Genomic DNA, 16502 nt, shown 5'->3' with positions numbered 1-16502 from the left:
ACGGATATAAGGGAAAGGAACATAGATTTCATTAACCATATAAATGAAAGTACATCAATATAGCTCAATCTCTGGTTCTCCTCTCTGGATTTTTGAATAGTATCCCCACTATAATGAAGAAGGAATCATAACAACATGAATCCCTCAAATTTGAATCACAATGGTAGCATAGACTCTATAAATCACACTCTTTAAAACTCTAGGTAACCAAAACTCAAAACTCCCCTCACCCTCTAAGATGGACCAATATAAATAGGAAGAAAAGGATTCCTAAGAGGATGAATGTAGATGCTTAGGACCCAGATAAGTTAGAGAAGCTTCTTAGTAATGAGTCCAAACTAACACAAATAGATAAGATAAAGTTATGAGTTGAACTTATCTCCTAGGAACCACAATTTTATAGAACAAGCCCCTCAATTTCATGCACAAAACAATGAGATCTCAACAATAACCACACATGCAAGGTGTCCTCCGTGTGGTTGGAAGGATACAAGCACATGTAAAATCTGAGATCCATGTAGTTGTGGTAAAAACTGGGGAAAAGAGTGGTTAAGGCCTAGAAAAAGTTCAATGAGCATAATAAATCATAGGTCCTAACCCTAGGGAGAAAAATAGGTTGATAACAGAGACTCCATAGTGTGCAGTTCAAGAGGGTTGAGTGAAGGACTATTGCTTGGGCAGGAATTTTTTATAATTTGACCAAGTCCAAGGTCAATGAGGTCAAGGTGAACAAGGAAAAGACTTGAACATGATCACACACACACAAAAATTGACAACACAACATTGATCACTTAGAAAACATGAACAACATAATTTCCTATATTCAATGACAATACGTCAACTTCCTCCAAGTGCAGCACTTAAGATACACTTTGCGATGACACTGATGACACTTGTGCAACAATGCATAAAACTTTGGGAATGAGTGCAACACATGTCAATATGATAAAAAGGACTCATTGGCATCAATGCTAGCCCTTGAAATGAACCATAAATATGCATATTGGATATGTGACACTTCCCATGCCAAGAGTCCACATTTGTGATAGTAAGAGAAAAGTGAATATGAAACTTGCGAAATGCGAATAACATTGAAAGAGACCCATTCGAGAGTGAAGATAACATGAAAATGACACTCACTAAAGTGAATAAAAGAAAAAGTGATAATCATAAACATGAAAGTGACACTTGCGAAAGCAAAGGTGTGCAAAAGCGATAATTGGAAAAACTCATCGGAATAGAAGTACGATCGGAACCAAAAGTGAGAGACTTTCAATTAAAAGTGAACACTAAATGTCATCATAGGTAGAAAATTACACATGTACTATCTTGATGGACTGTGTTATGCTTGTTCAAACTTGCGTAAAAGAATGCGCTCATGAACTTGTTATAGACTAAACATGTGTATGAAAGTGGCTTCAACACTCCAAAATTGAGAAGAAGACTTAAACACTTAGCATAACATTCATTAATCATGAAGAGAATAGTTCGTTAGATCCTCAGTAGCATCGTCAAGACTTGGTGACACAATGGTAGAACTCTAGCTTCTTTGTTTAGGTTTTATCCTTAATTGCAAGGCCTTAGTCTTTTAGGAAGTATTGATTCATCACATGGATTCCCTTGGCTCCCACATTTGATTAGTTATGGATATAGTCTCCTCTATTCCTTTTCTCAGCTAAACACATTCACAAAGCTTGTCAAATTGCAATTGTTTTGATTCAGGAGAAGGGTAATATAAATTGCGAGTTTAAGATAATAAGATTCTTAATTTTCATCTCTGGTGTTGCTTTGCTGCCAGCAGGCCTAGATAGTACCCTAAAAGAGTCACTAAATGAACACAAGCATTTCTTTGCTGCTAGCGAAGCTGAAAAGTACCTTTGCAAAGTTACTTGCTTCACTTCTCTAGATAGGAAGCCTTTCTCTTCTTTCTCCCTTTATTTATTTATTTAGAGAATTGTTCTTCGACACTTATTATTTCATGGGGAAGAAGAGGGATCCTAGCTTATTGAGAGAAGAAGTGGTTATTCATTCTGTTATCACAATAAAATTTATTTTTAATGGTTTTTTTAGAAGAAACTGACGGTTTCAGTGTCAACACTTTTAAATGTGATAGACAGGTAAATTATTGATAGCGGTGATATCAACATTTTAGTGATATGATATACAGTCTACTGAAAAAACGCACTGACAATGGGCTCATAAGTTATTCCATTTTGATTGACAAGCCAATTGGCAACATCAAAAACAAAATTTTAAATTTAAAAGGTTGTGATTATGCTAACCATGTCAATGTCAGCAATATCATTAAAACGTGTCTCTAATGGGGTTCAAAGGGGTAAAACATATTGGTTAATAAGTTTTCTCTACCTCTATGAGTGAATGTTATTATAATTATTTTACCATATGATAAGAAACCCATTCGTAATCATTGCCTCAACTCTGTAATCATTCACTTGCACAACTATAGTATTCGTTCTGCATGTCAAGATATTTTATCATGTCTCGTCAGTAATTTTTGTTTTCAATTTAGAGTTAATCACACTTGGAATTGTTGAACTCATTTTACTCATAGGGATTCAGTATTGAATCCTGGGAAGACCATACAACGTGATGGGAAAAGGTGGTAAGGCAAATCATTCCAAGCCGAAAGAAGCTGATTTGCTAGACATATACCCCTATATCTAACAATTGTTTCAGCAAGCTGATTTGAGTGAGTTTTTCCACCACTCTATCGACTACCATGATGGAGTGGCCTAATCTTTTGCTCAGGGGTTTGATGGAAATAATGTGGAGGTTGGAGGTTTGTCTTTTACAGTTACAGATCAGTCAATCACTGAGGCCACGACACTACCAGCAGATGGAGAAAGGATTTTTCACAATCACGTGTTGGTAGGGATCAATGTACCTTTATTTTTCAAATAGGAGTTCAAGGGTTAGACCTAGAGGGATGGAGTTTAGAAGGAATCATTGTAGGACAAATGGCATGTCCGTCTTCACCCCTATCAATAATATTTCACCCGTGAAGGGAGATTCTATCGGGTAAACCTCTATCACTTCTACCTTGTACATCTAGTTGGTCAAATTAGAATACATCCCTGATTTTATCTACTAGAGAGTCTTAGGCATATGGAAGCTAGGTTCAGGGCTCGAATAGACCCCTCTTCCCATTTCACATATCACAAGGCCCTGATCAAACTCCTAATTGAAAACCAGCTAGCTAGAGCAGGGAGGGCTTGGAGCCACTTCTTGTTTTGGGGAGGTTTCCAACCTCAATCCCTTAAAAGGAGAAGAGGAAGATTGAAGACTACTAAAAAAGGGAAAAATACCCAAGGACAAGCCCCTATTGAGCCAAATCCCATCCTGAAAACCACAGAGGTTCCATCTACATCCTCTGGCCCTAAATTCCCAAATTATATCAAAGAAAAAGTGTTAGGCTCAGTAAACTAGACCTTGCATCTCCTGTAAACCTACCTGCTGATATGGGTCCTCTCCAGGTTGTTAGTCCACCTGTGTAATCCTCCCCTACAGACACAACTAAACCATAAATTGTTAAAGACAAGGAGACCAAGATTGAGACCCAAGAGGAGGAAATGATGTTTGAAGTTTTCAAATGTGGAAAAAGAGCCCATACAAGGCCAACAAAAAAATTAAGATATAAAATTAAACTCAGAAATAATCCATAGTTGGCCAAAGAGGTGATTGATGTTGATAATGTTCCACTTAAGGACCTTATCATCAACAAGAAGAAGGCTACAGGCTCTAAGAAGAGAAAAGACAAAGAAAATAAAAGGAAGGGTCGTATGGAGACGAGGAAGAGAAAGAAGAAAAGACTAGAGAAGGTGGACGTACTTCTTAAGGAAGATAGTACCCTCTGATAGGAGGCTTGGGGAAGAAAAATCATAGGTTTGAATATCTATTGCACAAATAATGGGTTTTTATTTTATCGCTAACAATTGACCTAATATTTTTTTTCATACAACAGAATAGTCAGGAAGCTGACATTCCCATCATCAACATTTTTGGTGAAGCCGACAGTTCCATTGTCAAATATTTTGAAATGAAACTGTGTTTTCGTTGATAGAAGTTGATTCAAGGACAAGAGATGAAATTCAATCTATCAACGATTTTGAAGAAAGTAGGGAGCGTTGACATCTCGATTGTCAGGGAATTTTTGATAGGCGAAAATGTTGACATTCCCATCATCAACATTTTTGAAATAGGCAAAAAAGAAAGCTACAATTCATAAAACCAAGGAAGTTGACAGTGGCAGTATCAACAATTTTCACCAGGAGGTTTGAATAAAAAAATAAGATAAACAGAAAGGCAGTTTTGGTGGAAAATCGATCCCATTTTGTAGAGGGACCTATTTTTCCAGCTAGGATGTTGTGTTGTCAGTTAGGGACCTGTTTTACCATCTAGGATGTTGTGCTATCAGTTAGGGACCCGTTTCTATTTTTGAGGAAGATAGTTTGAAATCTATTTCACTTAACCTATATATCAACATATTTTCTAGCATAAATTTTTAGAAGAAAAATTGAATGTACTTAAGGTTTTATTCACATGCACAAAATTGGATATTTTTAGATATTTTTAAATTATTGTAATTAACCTGAACATTATTATTTTGTAATCAATTGATGTATCGTCTATAGAGATAGTTTATGAAGAATGAAGAGAGGTTGTATTTTACTGAAAACATTTTCATTATGGTATATTTGAGCAGTCTTAAATATATTATAGTTTTTTATGAGCATTTTATAGGAAATTCATATGTTGTAGTTCCATGTCAGCTTTCTCTTTGTTATAAAAAAATTCCTTCATTTCTAAAAAATGTTAGTATATGAGATTTGGATTCATTGATGCTCCTTTTCATATTTATTAGCCATTAGTATTTGTTACCTCAATCAACAATAAACTTTGTCTCACTTCAGTTCTTTTCTTCCAAAATCTCAATTTGTCAAATGATTTGCTGCTATCATGCTTTTTGTAGCTTTCTCATTAGATCTATAAAATTACTTGTTAGAACTAGACTCCATGCCCAATGGTGTGTTTTGTAAAAAAACCAACCAAATTTCATCCTATAAACTAAATCTAGCCACATAGCTCAATTGCAAAACCTACTACTATAATGACCTAGAGTAATTGAGTTTTAGGGAGAGATCCCTCTCTTGGTTTAAGAGTAAAATTTCAACCTCAAAGAGGTTCGTGGTTATCTTGGAGGTTTTCCCATAGTCATGTTTCCTCTAAAATATAACACATTCAGAGAAGGTTATATATACCTCTGATATTGGTTTGTTCACTATTGATTTTACCCTTCCCTTCTTCTACTCTATTGGATCAGCAAGAAGAACATAATTTAATTACAACATGGAGTCAAGGAATGATAAGCCTAGAATATATACTAGATTTATGGTTCAACCAAAGGCTTTCCATCCAAATGGATCATATTTTCCATTCAAACATCATTGACTTTAGAGATATGTAAACCCAAAATAAATAAGAGGACAACTTATAAGCCAAGTGTTGCATTTAATTATGCAAGGAGCTATTGCTCCGTGATGTAAATCTGGCATGAGATAGTACGTTAACCAGGGATGCAGAAAAATGGTACATTAAATTGGATACCGCATCCTATGGTGAATTTTATTCTTTAGTTGAGACATTCTTGACATACTTCTAGTTGCCCATGAGGTACAATATCAATTCTGACCTCTTATCTAACTTTAAAAATGATGATGCCACATTTATCTCTGATCATATTCATGAGTGGGGTTGTCACAAGAGGTTGGATTAAACCAAGATTCCTCACGATATTTTATGGAAATGGTTCATACAGTCCTTAAGACCTTAGATTTCCAAGGATGTCTCTATGTTCCAAGCCGTTACTAAGGAGCAAGCTATTCTAGCTTCCAAGCAACTTCATCTAAGTTATTCACAGTCAGGCATGCTATATGATTTTCTTCCTAATCCTCTTAGGCCTTCCATTGACCCACCAAAACTAGATCCAAACCCACATGCTGAAGGTGTGATTGGTTCTGTTTCCGATTCTGTGAGCCATCTTGATTCCCAACTTGGGTAGTTGATCATCACATTAGAAGCCCCAACAATTGCGTATGGCTCTACTGAAGCACCCTATTTTGAGAATTCTAGAGCACCTAAGAACAAACAATAACTTGGTGGTAAAAAGAATAATCAAAAGAATAAATAAAAGAATAACACTGCTCAAGAATCTCAACAAGATCCCAAGAATCAAGGAGGGGCACCAATGAGTGCCATCAAAAGATAAAATTCCCTTGTAAAATTTGTCAAGGTGAACATATTACTCATAAATGCCCTCGGATGGATGAAGTTCATAGGCTCTTTGTACCACCACAGTCTACCCAACAACCTACTTCTTTAATTGATTCATTTCCTGCACAACCTCAACAAAAAATGGTTGCCCAACCTCCTCCACCTCTACAAGGGGGCAACGACGGACCATTTCCTATCCTACCCATAGTTCATCCATATTTATGTGCAAATAATATGTGAATGTGACCACATGAGCTAAGTCCTATGATGTTCCTAAGTCATGTTCTTCTCCTAAGGAATCATCTGTTCCTCCTCCTTTCTACTGGACCTCTCACGTTGGATAAGCCTATGGAACTTGTTTATTACCCACCTAAGGGTGTCATTCATAAGGCAACACACAACCCTTCTGCCCGAGAAGATCAACACTATAGTATTATTGAAGATCTTTCCAAGGCTCCTTGTGCCATGTCTATCTTGGAGGTTTTGCAAAGCTATCCTCAACAAATCAAGGCCTTGTTGTCTTCCATTGGTGGAGTAGAGCCATTTGACTCAAACATCATTTCATTCAATGTTGACAAGGCTTCTCCTTGACTTTCCCACCAGATTTATTTTTAGATTGTTGTACGTGTCTTCCATAGGAATATTCATAGCACTTTGGTGGATGAAGGATCTTCCACTTCTCTCATTTAAAGCACCAATTCTCTTGTATTTAATTATGCAAGGAGCTATTTCTCTAGGATATCATGCCCAATTGAGATCACTAGACAACAAAATAGAATGGCTAAGACAATCTAATAACAATCCCCGATCCAGATGTCCATTCATGTTGTTTCAATGCAATTTCTAATGCTACAAAGTATGAGAAAGTACCTTGCCTCCTCGCAGGTTGGTGAAGGGTTTTGGGCCTGATGCAGAATCCTTGTGCTCCAATCAAGTGATCTCTTTCATCCACTCCTGATCCAAAGCTTGCACACAAACAAAACCAACCAAATATGAAAAGTGGCCTTCTGTAGAAGATCGTCAGCTCCAAACATCTAGAAATCACACATATAAATTACTGCAAGAATGATATAAGGGTAAGGAACATAGATTTTTATTAACCATATAAGTGAAAATACATAAATGTATACCTTCCAACAAAGGAGATCCTCTCCTCAAGCTATAGTATGGTATCCTCTCCCAATACATCAAAGCTCTCATACTATAGTGTGGATCCTTCCCTCACCCTCTTTCCTCTTGGTGAGATTATTTAGGCCCATTCTATCCTCCAAGAGAATGTATCTAGACACCTAGGGGCTTGAGAAGCTAGGAAACTTCTACAATAATGGTCCCCTAACCAACTCATACACAAGTTGGTCAAGTTAATCTCCTTGGGAATGGAAAACACTAGAAACCTTTTTCACAATTATGACATTTTTCTCAATTATATCAATTATGAAATAATTATTATCTCATAATTATAATATTTTGGTGAAATAATTATGACAAATTACTCAATTATGTAATTTCACCCTTTTAACATGGGATAAATCTCACATAAGTAAAAGAAAATGTGAAAAGGGATGCATTTTCACAAATAACTAAGGTAAGTTGATATTCTGTTTCTATCACTATAATGGAGTGACGAATAGGGTTATAACACTATGCATTGTTCATTCTCATAATTTCCCTTTTCAAGTTTTTCCACATTATCTTTTGATCCAAGTGAGAGCATTTTCATGCAGATTCAAAGGAAAGACAAGAAATAACAAAACAAAAAATCATAAGTAAGGTGGAAGTAAACCTTAACTAAAAAGCAACATGGAAGACAGACAAAGCATACAAACAAATGCAAATGACTAGATAAGAGGAAAAATGCAGGGATGAGTGTGCAGGTAAAACTAACATGTAACTAAGACTACCGCTAACCTAACTAGGTAGAAGGTCAAAGATAAGTATACTGAACTTTTTTGTGTATCCACCTATTGAAGCCTCGAAAATCACTGCCTCAACATGGGGGAAACCACCCGGTCCGGACCTTGAAGCAGCTCCTTTTCCATTTGGAGTAGTGGCTTCGACTGGGGATAATGGGACCAGTTTCCCAATATTTTTAATGCTTGTGCTAAATGGGGTGATGTGTGATGTGTTTGGAATAACGCTTTAAGCTAATAGTAATCTATTCTAAACTAATCAATCACAAATGCATTTAAATTCTAATTTCTAAAAGCTATCTAATCATAATATACCCGAGATAAACTTGATGTATGCGATCTACAATAATTTCTAAAGGAAATTGGTAATAAAGATCATTCAATTATGATTAGAAGTGAATTCGTTTTAACAATAATCGTTTCGTATAAAAAGTCAGCTGAAACGATTGTGAGAAGTATATCACATAAAGTGTTATTCATATATTCAGCATAAAATAAATATCATCATCATACAGAAGTGCAATAACGATAATAGAAATTCAAACTTTCATACATAAATAATTTGAAACGAAAAGATTTCTTAATACATAAGTAAAAAGGATTACGAGATAAAAGTACCATTTATAATACATCCTACTCATGTGTTTCAGCAATATTGATCTATCTTCAATCTGTTCAACATCATCTAAGAGTACAAAAGTGCAATTTCAGTAGAAGATGCTAAGTCGGATAAAACTAAATCCTGTTCCATATATTTCACCAGAACTTCCTCAAAGGGACAAAAGTGCATGTTTTGAAGAGAGTTTCTAATAAAATTCTGGACCCATCTCTAAATGCATGAGAGGGGTTTAAATACTAAAACTATAGAACTAAAAATAGATTATTACAAAAATAGTTGAGGAGGTTTAAATGACCTGCCTCAATTTATGAAAAAATAATATCAAAATTAAAGTAAACAAGGTGACTAACTATGTTGCATTCGATTCTTCAGATCGCAGATATCCACCATAGGCTTCAGCTTTGTAGGCCGACGAACTTTAGCTTTCAACTGTCCATCGAATACAACATCGATCAGTGCTGGCACCATTTTCTCGACAAAGGTGGTTAGGCATCACAGGTTCATCCATTGCTTGTGAGGCTTGAGCAAATGTTGCCAATATGCCTCCCAATCTAGCTTGGTCATTTTCCCTATCACTTCCGCTTTGTCTTCCGCTGCCTGTTTCCATTATTGTTCGAGTTGTTTTGCATCTGGAAGGAACCCTGGAATGGACTCTGCTACTAGATTGGCACCATGAAAATTCTCATTTATATTTTCTATGATAATGTTTGTTGCTACCACTGTGTCCACTGTTCTCTTTTCTGCTTTTTTTAGCCGAGAATCCCAACTTGCAAACATAATTTCCTTATGTGATTCTTCTAGCTTGGGTAGGTCAGCTTTTCTCCCCTCCTCTGTATTTTTCCAAGTGATGTGATCAGAGACCTTTTTAAAGATCTCATCATATTCAAGTTGCATTTCTACGAATTGACTTGTCAGTTTATCACTTGTTTCGCAATAAGATTTCCAGTGTGAAATCTTCTGGCATAGTAATTCTTTCTGATGTGTCAACTGGGAATTATGTTCGAGTGCTTCGGTGATAAAATGATCAATTTTTGGATCGTTTTTATGAATATCAGTTATTAACTACGCTTTTGCTTCCTTCTCAACTAAGCTGATACAATGTTCTATTTGCATCTGTTCAAATTCCTGTTGAAGTTTGGTCAATTGTATCTCTGCCTGCTGGTTGGATTTGACTTGTTGTAATTGTTGCTCCAATGACGCTATTTTATTTTCCTTTTCCCTAAGAAACATTTGGACTTTTGTTTCTTTGTCTATGGTTGTTGTAGCATAAGCCCCTGCAAATTGCGAGAATCTAGTTAAGTTGGCAGATGGATCAACAGGCGAGTCTTTCCATAGAACATCCATTAGTTTGTTTTCGGGGGGAGTAATAGCTATAGAGTCAAATTTTATTTTCTTTCCTTTCCTTTTCACCACGGCCTTATGTTGTGGGCTATAGAATACTTCCATAGGGGGTATTTCTTCAATCTTCATAATTATCTTGGAGGTGGGGGGTAATAGGGATATGCTCTACTTCTAGTTCTTTTGCAGTTTCTTTGACTGTAATTTCCAGAGCTGTCTCTTGTTGAGGAGTTTGTAGCTCTGGAACCTGTTCCTCTATATTGATACTTTTATTAAAATTATCCCACTCTGCCTCTAATTCAATTACTGTGGGTTTTATTGGTTGTACAGAGGTAGTAGGGATTTCGACCTGCTTGCTAGCTGAAGTTTCTTCAGCTATCTTTTGTGTAGATTGGGTTGTATCCTCGATGCTCTTGCTTTTTCCATTTTGTGATGAATGTCATGATTCCCCGATAGATTTTTCTTGAGACTCTACTCCAGAATCAGGTTTGGAGTTTTCTTTGGAGTCACCTTATATAGTCACACTGGGAGTAGGCTCCCTTATTGGTTCAATTAACAATTGGTCCAATGGGACCATTGCCAACATTCTTTCTCTTTAACTGTAAAATTTTTCCATATCTTCTTGGTCAAAAAGTAGTTGTGCCATATGATTCACCTCTGCAAAGGTGATTTTTTGCAAAAAGATATCATCAAAAACATCCTCCTCATTGGTGAATACTTTTATTTTCACCAAAGTGGTGAAATTCTTGACAGTGCCGAACGGGTCATACTATCGTCCAAGGAATTTGGGTAATTGCAGAGATAGCATGTTCTCTACTTCTTTGAAAGCGTGTCTAAGGTCGTGCAGTGCAAATTCTCCACACTATACAGGGAATGCAGGCCAAATGGCCTTCTTTGACTCTTTCAATGTACGACTCATTCCTCCCTCACTCGCTGTCTGGTAGGCTATCTCCCTAGCCATCAATTTATCTGGAACATAGTATGGGAGGATGTGGGGGGAGGTGATGCTACGAAAAACTTCGATATATGTAAACATTTCCTCCCCGAACCATCTGGCCACTGGGAGGATGTCAACTTTAGCTTCTTGGGAAAACCTAGGGGTGTCTCCATTGTACAACTGCTTGTAAATAGGGAGCATAACTCCATGGAAAATCTTGAAAAAATGTGGTTGAAAATTGGATTCCCACATGACCTTGTGGTACACGTGAATGGGTAGTGGATTTTGAACAGTCCATTTCCATCCCATAATGGGGAAATTTTAACTAAAACAAATAGCATCCATGAAATTGGCGCTCATAAAAAATGGACGGTAAACGCTCGAAGAAATACTTCTTCTCCTTGTATACTCGATAATTATTTTTGGTAAATTGTCTAACAAGATTTGGGCCCAATTGACAATAGTTGCATTAACGATTGCATCTATTAACGACAACCACTCTGAGGAAAACTTGGTACTATCAGATCTACCAAATAGTCTACACAACATAGCTATTGCAAAGCTATAATGGGGACAAATAGATGCAGTAGTGTACATACCATTTTTGTCTTTCATGATTTTCTCATCATTATTTGGCCAGGCACAGGTGCAATCTGCTATGTCGTTGTTCTCTTTAGCAAACTTTTCTACGAATTACCTGTTGTAGATAACCCATGGCTTTGGTAGGTGGTACATAACCTGTAAATTGTCTGGGATAAAAGATCCGATGACTCCTTGGCTTCTCATCCTAAATTGTCTGTTTGAAATATATGCTTCATCGATAACCCATTTTACCATATTGGTATAAGGGATTATCTTCGGCAGAGTAGCTATGCGGTACCAAAATGAGCAAGTTGTTGTTGGAAATAATACTGAGAGGGGGGTTGAATCAGTATTATCTAGCAATTTAATAAATCTTCCTTATTTGATCTTTGAATTATTTTAGCATGTCAGTACCATAAAATAATAAGCATGAAAAGCAGATAGTCACACCAAAGAACACAAGATGTAAGGTGGAAACCCAATGTGGGTGAAAACCACCTGCTGCAATATGTCTCTATCTTCTTTCAATTTAGAAACTTCTTTTACAATGATTTTGTATTGGTGCAGTCCTTTACCAGTACGCAGGCTGCAACCTGCAGAGAGCTACAACTCTCTCTCTTTCTCGTTTTCCAGTCTACTCCTGGAAGGGAGCTACAACCCCCTACTTCTTTTCATAAAGCATCAGATAATCAACAAGTACATAACAGATATAGATCACTACAGATATCAGATCAGCAACAACAGAACTAACCCAGAACACCTTATCAATAGAGAAATTCAATCAACAGAACATCTTAAAACAGAGACGCAGTTTTTCTTTCTGTGGCCTGCGACCAGACGCCGTTAACCTTCTGCTACTCTGCGTCCACACGCAGATATCCTTCTGCTCCGTTGCGTGCCCACGCACTGTTCCTTTGACTGCTCTGCGTTCTGTTGCTTCAGGGACGCACCCAAAGATACTATCGCGCCGCGTCTTTCGCTACAGAGACGCACCTGAAGACACTTTCGCGCCGCGTCTTTCTGCTTCAGAGACGCACCTGAACCTTGATCACCCTGCGTCCCCATGCAGGTCTCTCTCTACTGTGCTGCGTCTCGGCGCACTTGCCTTTTACAGTACCTGCGTCCCGGCGCACTTTCGCTTCACTGAACCTGCGACCCTTTAGATATAAATGATATGAAGGCTTCAGAACAAACCCAAACAGTCAGATCTACAGATCTGATCATGCGCCATAGAGATCACAGTCCATTAGAAGATTTGCCCTCTTAGATCTGGACTAGATCTCACCAAATAAGATATTCAACCCAAGACAATTGACACAATCCAAATGAACTCCTTTGCTTTATATAGGCAAGCTCCTCCCCAAAACATGGAACAATACCACGAGCTGACACCATAGAAACACAAAACCGTCGGCTAGATACCACACAAGAAACCCCCACATGCTTTTTCTCTGTCTTGAAATGTGTGCACTGGGTGGACGCACCTCCTGAACGGCTGGCCAGCGTCTCTGGACGCGGATCCTGCATGGTGTACCTGCGGGTACGCACCTCCTGAACTGGTTTCCTGCGTCCTTCTTAATTTTCAACAAACTGAGAGCCTTGCCACTGGAGTTGCCATCAAGTACAACATCTGTAACATACAGTCATACCAGAAAACATAATGCCAACAATCTCCCCCTTTGGACTTGATGGCAACCTTACAAACTTCAGCTTCATTCTCCCCCTTTGACATCAAGGGCAAAGGGTATGCTCCCCCTAAGCTCATGCTCCCCCTGAATATGAACCAGATCTGCAGCAACGCACCACCATGAAAGAGATAGAGACATATTGCAGCTATTTCCAAGATCTCCTTCTCCATAATGCCAACAATGCATTATGTGCTCCCCCTGAGCCTGTACCACCAATAAGAAGAAGTTCAACAAGATGATGCATCAACAACCCCCAGCTTTTGCCTGAGGTATTCAAACGTGTCCCTGGGAAATGGTTTGGTAAGAATATCAGCAACTTGTTCCTTGGAAGGAACATACTCCAACTTGACTTTCTGTTCAAGCACTTGTTCCCGGAGAAAATGATACTTGATTGGTATGTGCTTGGTTTTTGAATGCATAACCGGATTCTTTGAGATGCTGATTGCACTTGTGTTATCACATAAGATGGGGACAGGTGGTGTACAAGTGATTTGAAAATCCTGCAAAGTCTGCATCATCCAAAGGAGTTGAGTGCAACAAGATGCAGCAGCAACATATTCTGCTTCAGCTGTAGACAAGGCAATCGAACTCTGTTTCTTGCTGAACCAAGATACCAGTCTGGAACCCATAAAGAACGCACCACCACTTGTGCTTTTCCTGTCATCCACGCTTCCGGCCCAATCTGCATCTGTATAAACATGAAGAGTAAGATCTGTATCTCTAGGATACCATAAGCCATAATTTTGAGTCCCTTGAAGATATTTGAAAATTCTCTTTACTGCCTGAAGATGAGTCTCCTTCGGATTTGCCTGAAATCTTCCAACTATTCCAACTGCATGCATGATGTCTGGTCGGGTACCTGTAAAATATAGTAAACTTCCAATCATAGATCTGTAGGTTGGTTGATGTACTGCTGCAGATTCATCATTTGCACTGAGACTACATCCTGTGACCATGGTGTACATACTGGTTTTGCATCTTCCATGCCATATTTCTTCAAAATCTGTTTGAGATACTTGGTTTGAGATAAAAAGATTCCTCCTTCCTTTTGTTGGATTTGCAAACCAAGGAAATATGTCAGTTCTCCTAGTAAGGACATTTCAAATTCTTTCTGCATGACCGAGGCAAAACTTTGACTCATAGCTTCTTCATTGCTGCCAAAAATGATGTCATCTACATATACAACAAGTATTAGCAATTTGTCATTTTCAACTTTTATATACAGATTGCTATCTGCTGAACCTTTTGAAAAACCTTGTTGATGAAGATATTTGTCCAAACGGTAGTACCAAGCCCTTGGAGCTTGTTTGAGACCATAGAGAGCCTTTTTCAATCGACATACAAGATTTGGATCATTTCCAAGAATGAACCCATCTGGCTGTTCAATGTAGACTTCTTCTTCCAAGTCTCCATTCAGAAAGGCTGATTTCACGTCCATTTGAAATACTTTGAAGTTTTGAAAACTTGAGAGAGCAAGGAACATTCGGATGGCCTCAAGTCTTGCAACAGGAGCAAAAGTTTCTTTAAAGTCTATTCCTTCTTGCTGCGCATACCCTTTACAAACAAGTCTGGCTTTGTTTCTAATTACTTCTCCATTTTCATTCAATTTATTTTTGAAGACCCATTTTGTTCCGATAACATTCTTATCCTTTGGTCTAGGAACCAGCTCCCAAGTGTTGTTCTTTTCGATTTGCTCAAGTTCTTCATCCATTGCTTTTACCCAACATTCATCTTTGCATGCTTCTTTCACATTTTGTGGTTCAGTAGAGGATAGTAATGCCAAATAGCTTGAGGCTTCTGCAACTGTTCTTCTTGTTTGTACACCTGCTTCTTTCTGCCCCACAATCTGAGATTCTGGATGATTCTTCTGAACATATCTGGATGGAGTTTTCTCTTCTATTCTTGTCTGCTCCTCTGGTTCTTCTTGAGTTTCTTCTTGAGGTTCTTCTTCTTCATCATTCTGTCTTTGAGGGTAGCCTTCATCTTCTTCGATATCTTCCCGATGTACTTGTCTAGGAATGTATCCCTTCTCATCAACCACCACATCAATGCTGTCAACAATTCTGCCAAGTCTTTTATTGTAGCACTTGTATGCTTTGCTATGTGGAGAGTAACCAAGAAGAATGCCTTCATCTGCTCTAGGTTCAAGTTTTCCAAGCTGCTCATCAGTATTCTTGATATAGCATTTGCTCCCAAAGATTTTGAAATGCTTTACCGAAGGAGTTTTACCACTCCAGAGCTCATGAGGAGTTTGAATGCTGTTTACCCGGACATTTGTCTTGTTGAGAATAATAACCGCAGCATGTGCAGCTTCACCCCAGAAAGTTGCGGGAGTTCCTGATTCATCAAGCATAGCACGAGCCATTTGTTGGATTGTTCTGTTCATTCTTTCAACAACTCCATTTTGCTGAGGAGTTCTAGCTGTAGAGAATTCTCTCCTTATGCCATGTTCATCACAGAAATCGAAAAATTCATTTGAAGTAAATTCCCCACCTCTGTCGGATCTGAGGCACTTAATTTTGTGACCTGATTCATTTTCAACCAAGGCTTTGAAGGATTTGAATTTTTCGAAAGCTTCATCTTTTTGCTTCATAAGTCCTAACCAGACAAACCTGGAGAAATCGTCAATAAATAATATCAAGTATTCCTCTCCTCTAGGTGTTCTTTTCCTGAATGGACCACATGTATCTGTATGTACTAGCTCAAGAGGCATGCTAGCTGATCCTTCCTTCTCTGGAAAGTTAGTCCTGGTTTGTTTTCCAAACTGACATGATCTGCATATGGTGTTGTCAGGAATTTTGATATCTGGAAGATCGCGAACTGCCTGATATTTGCATGCTTTCCTTATTTGTGAGAAGCTTAGATGTCCCAACCTTCGATGCCATAACCAGTGCTCTTCATCCTTGCTCAGATAGCATTGTTGTTGTCCTTCTTCAAATATGTACAGATTATTTGGAGTTCTTTTGCCTTTGAGAACTGTTTTACCTGTATCAAGATCACGAACAAGACATCCATTTGATCTGAAAATAACCTCGGTCCTTTGATCACACATCTGGCTGACACTTAGAAGATTATGCTTCAATCCATCAACATACAAAACATTTCCAGCCTTGACCTTTCCTTTTAACTGAGCAATG

The sequence above is a fragment of the Pinus tabuliformis genome, chromosome 4_1, assembly GCF_031772625.1.
Source record: "Pinus tabuliformis cultivar Carrire ecotype Pingquan chromosome 4_1, CPIR1, whole genome shotgun sequence".
In the NCBI taxonomy this organism is placed as follows: Eukaryota; Viridiplantae; Streptophyta; class Pinopsida; order Pinales; family Pinaceae; genus Pinus; species Pinus tabuliformis.
Note: the sequence above shows the minus strand (reverse complement) of the source record.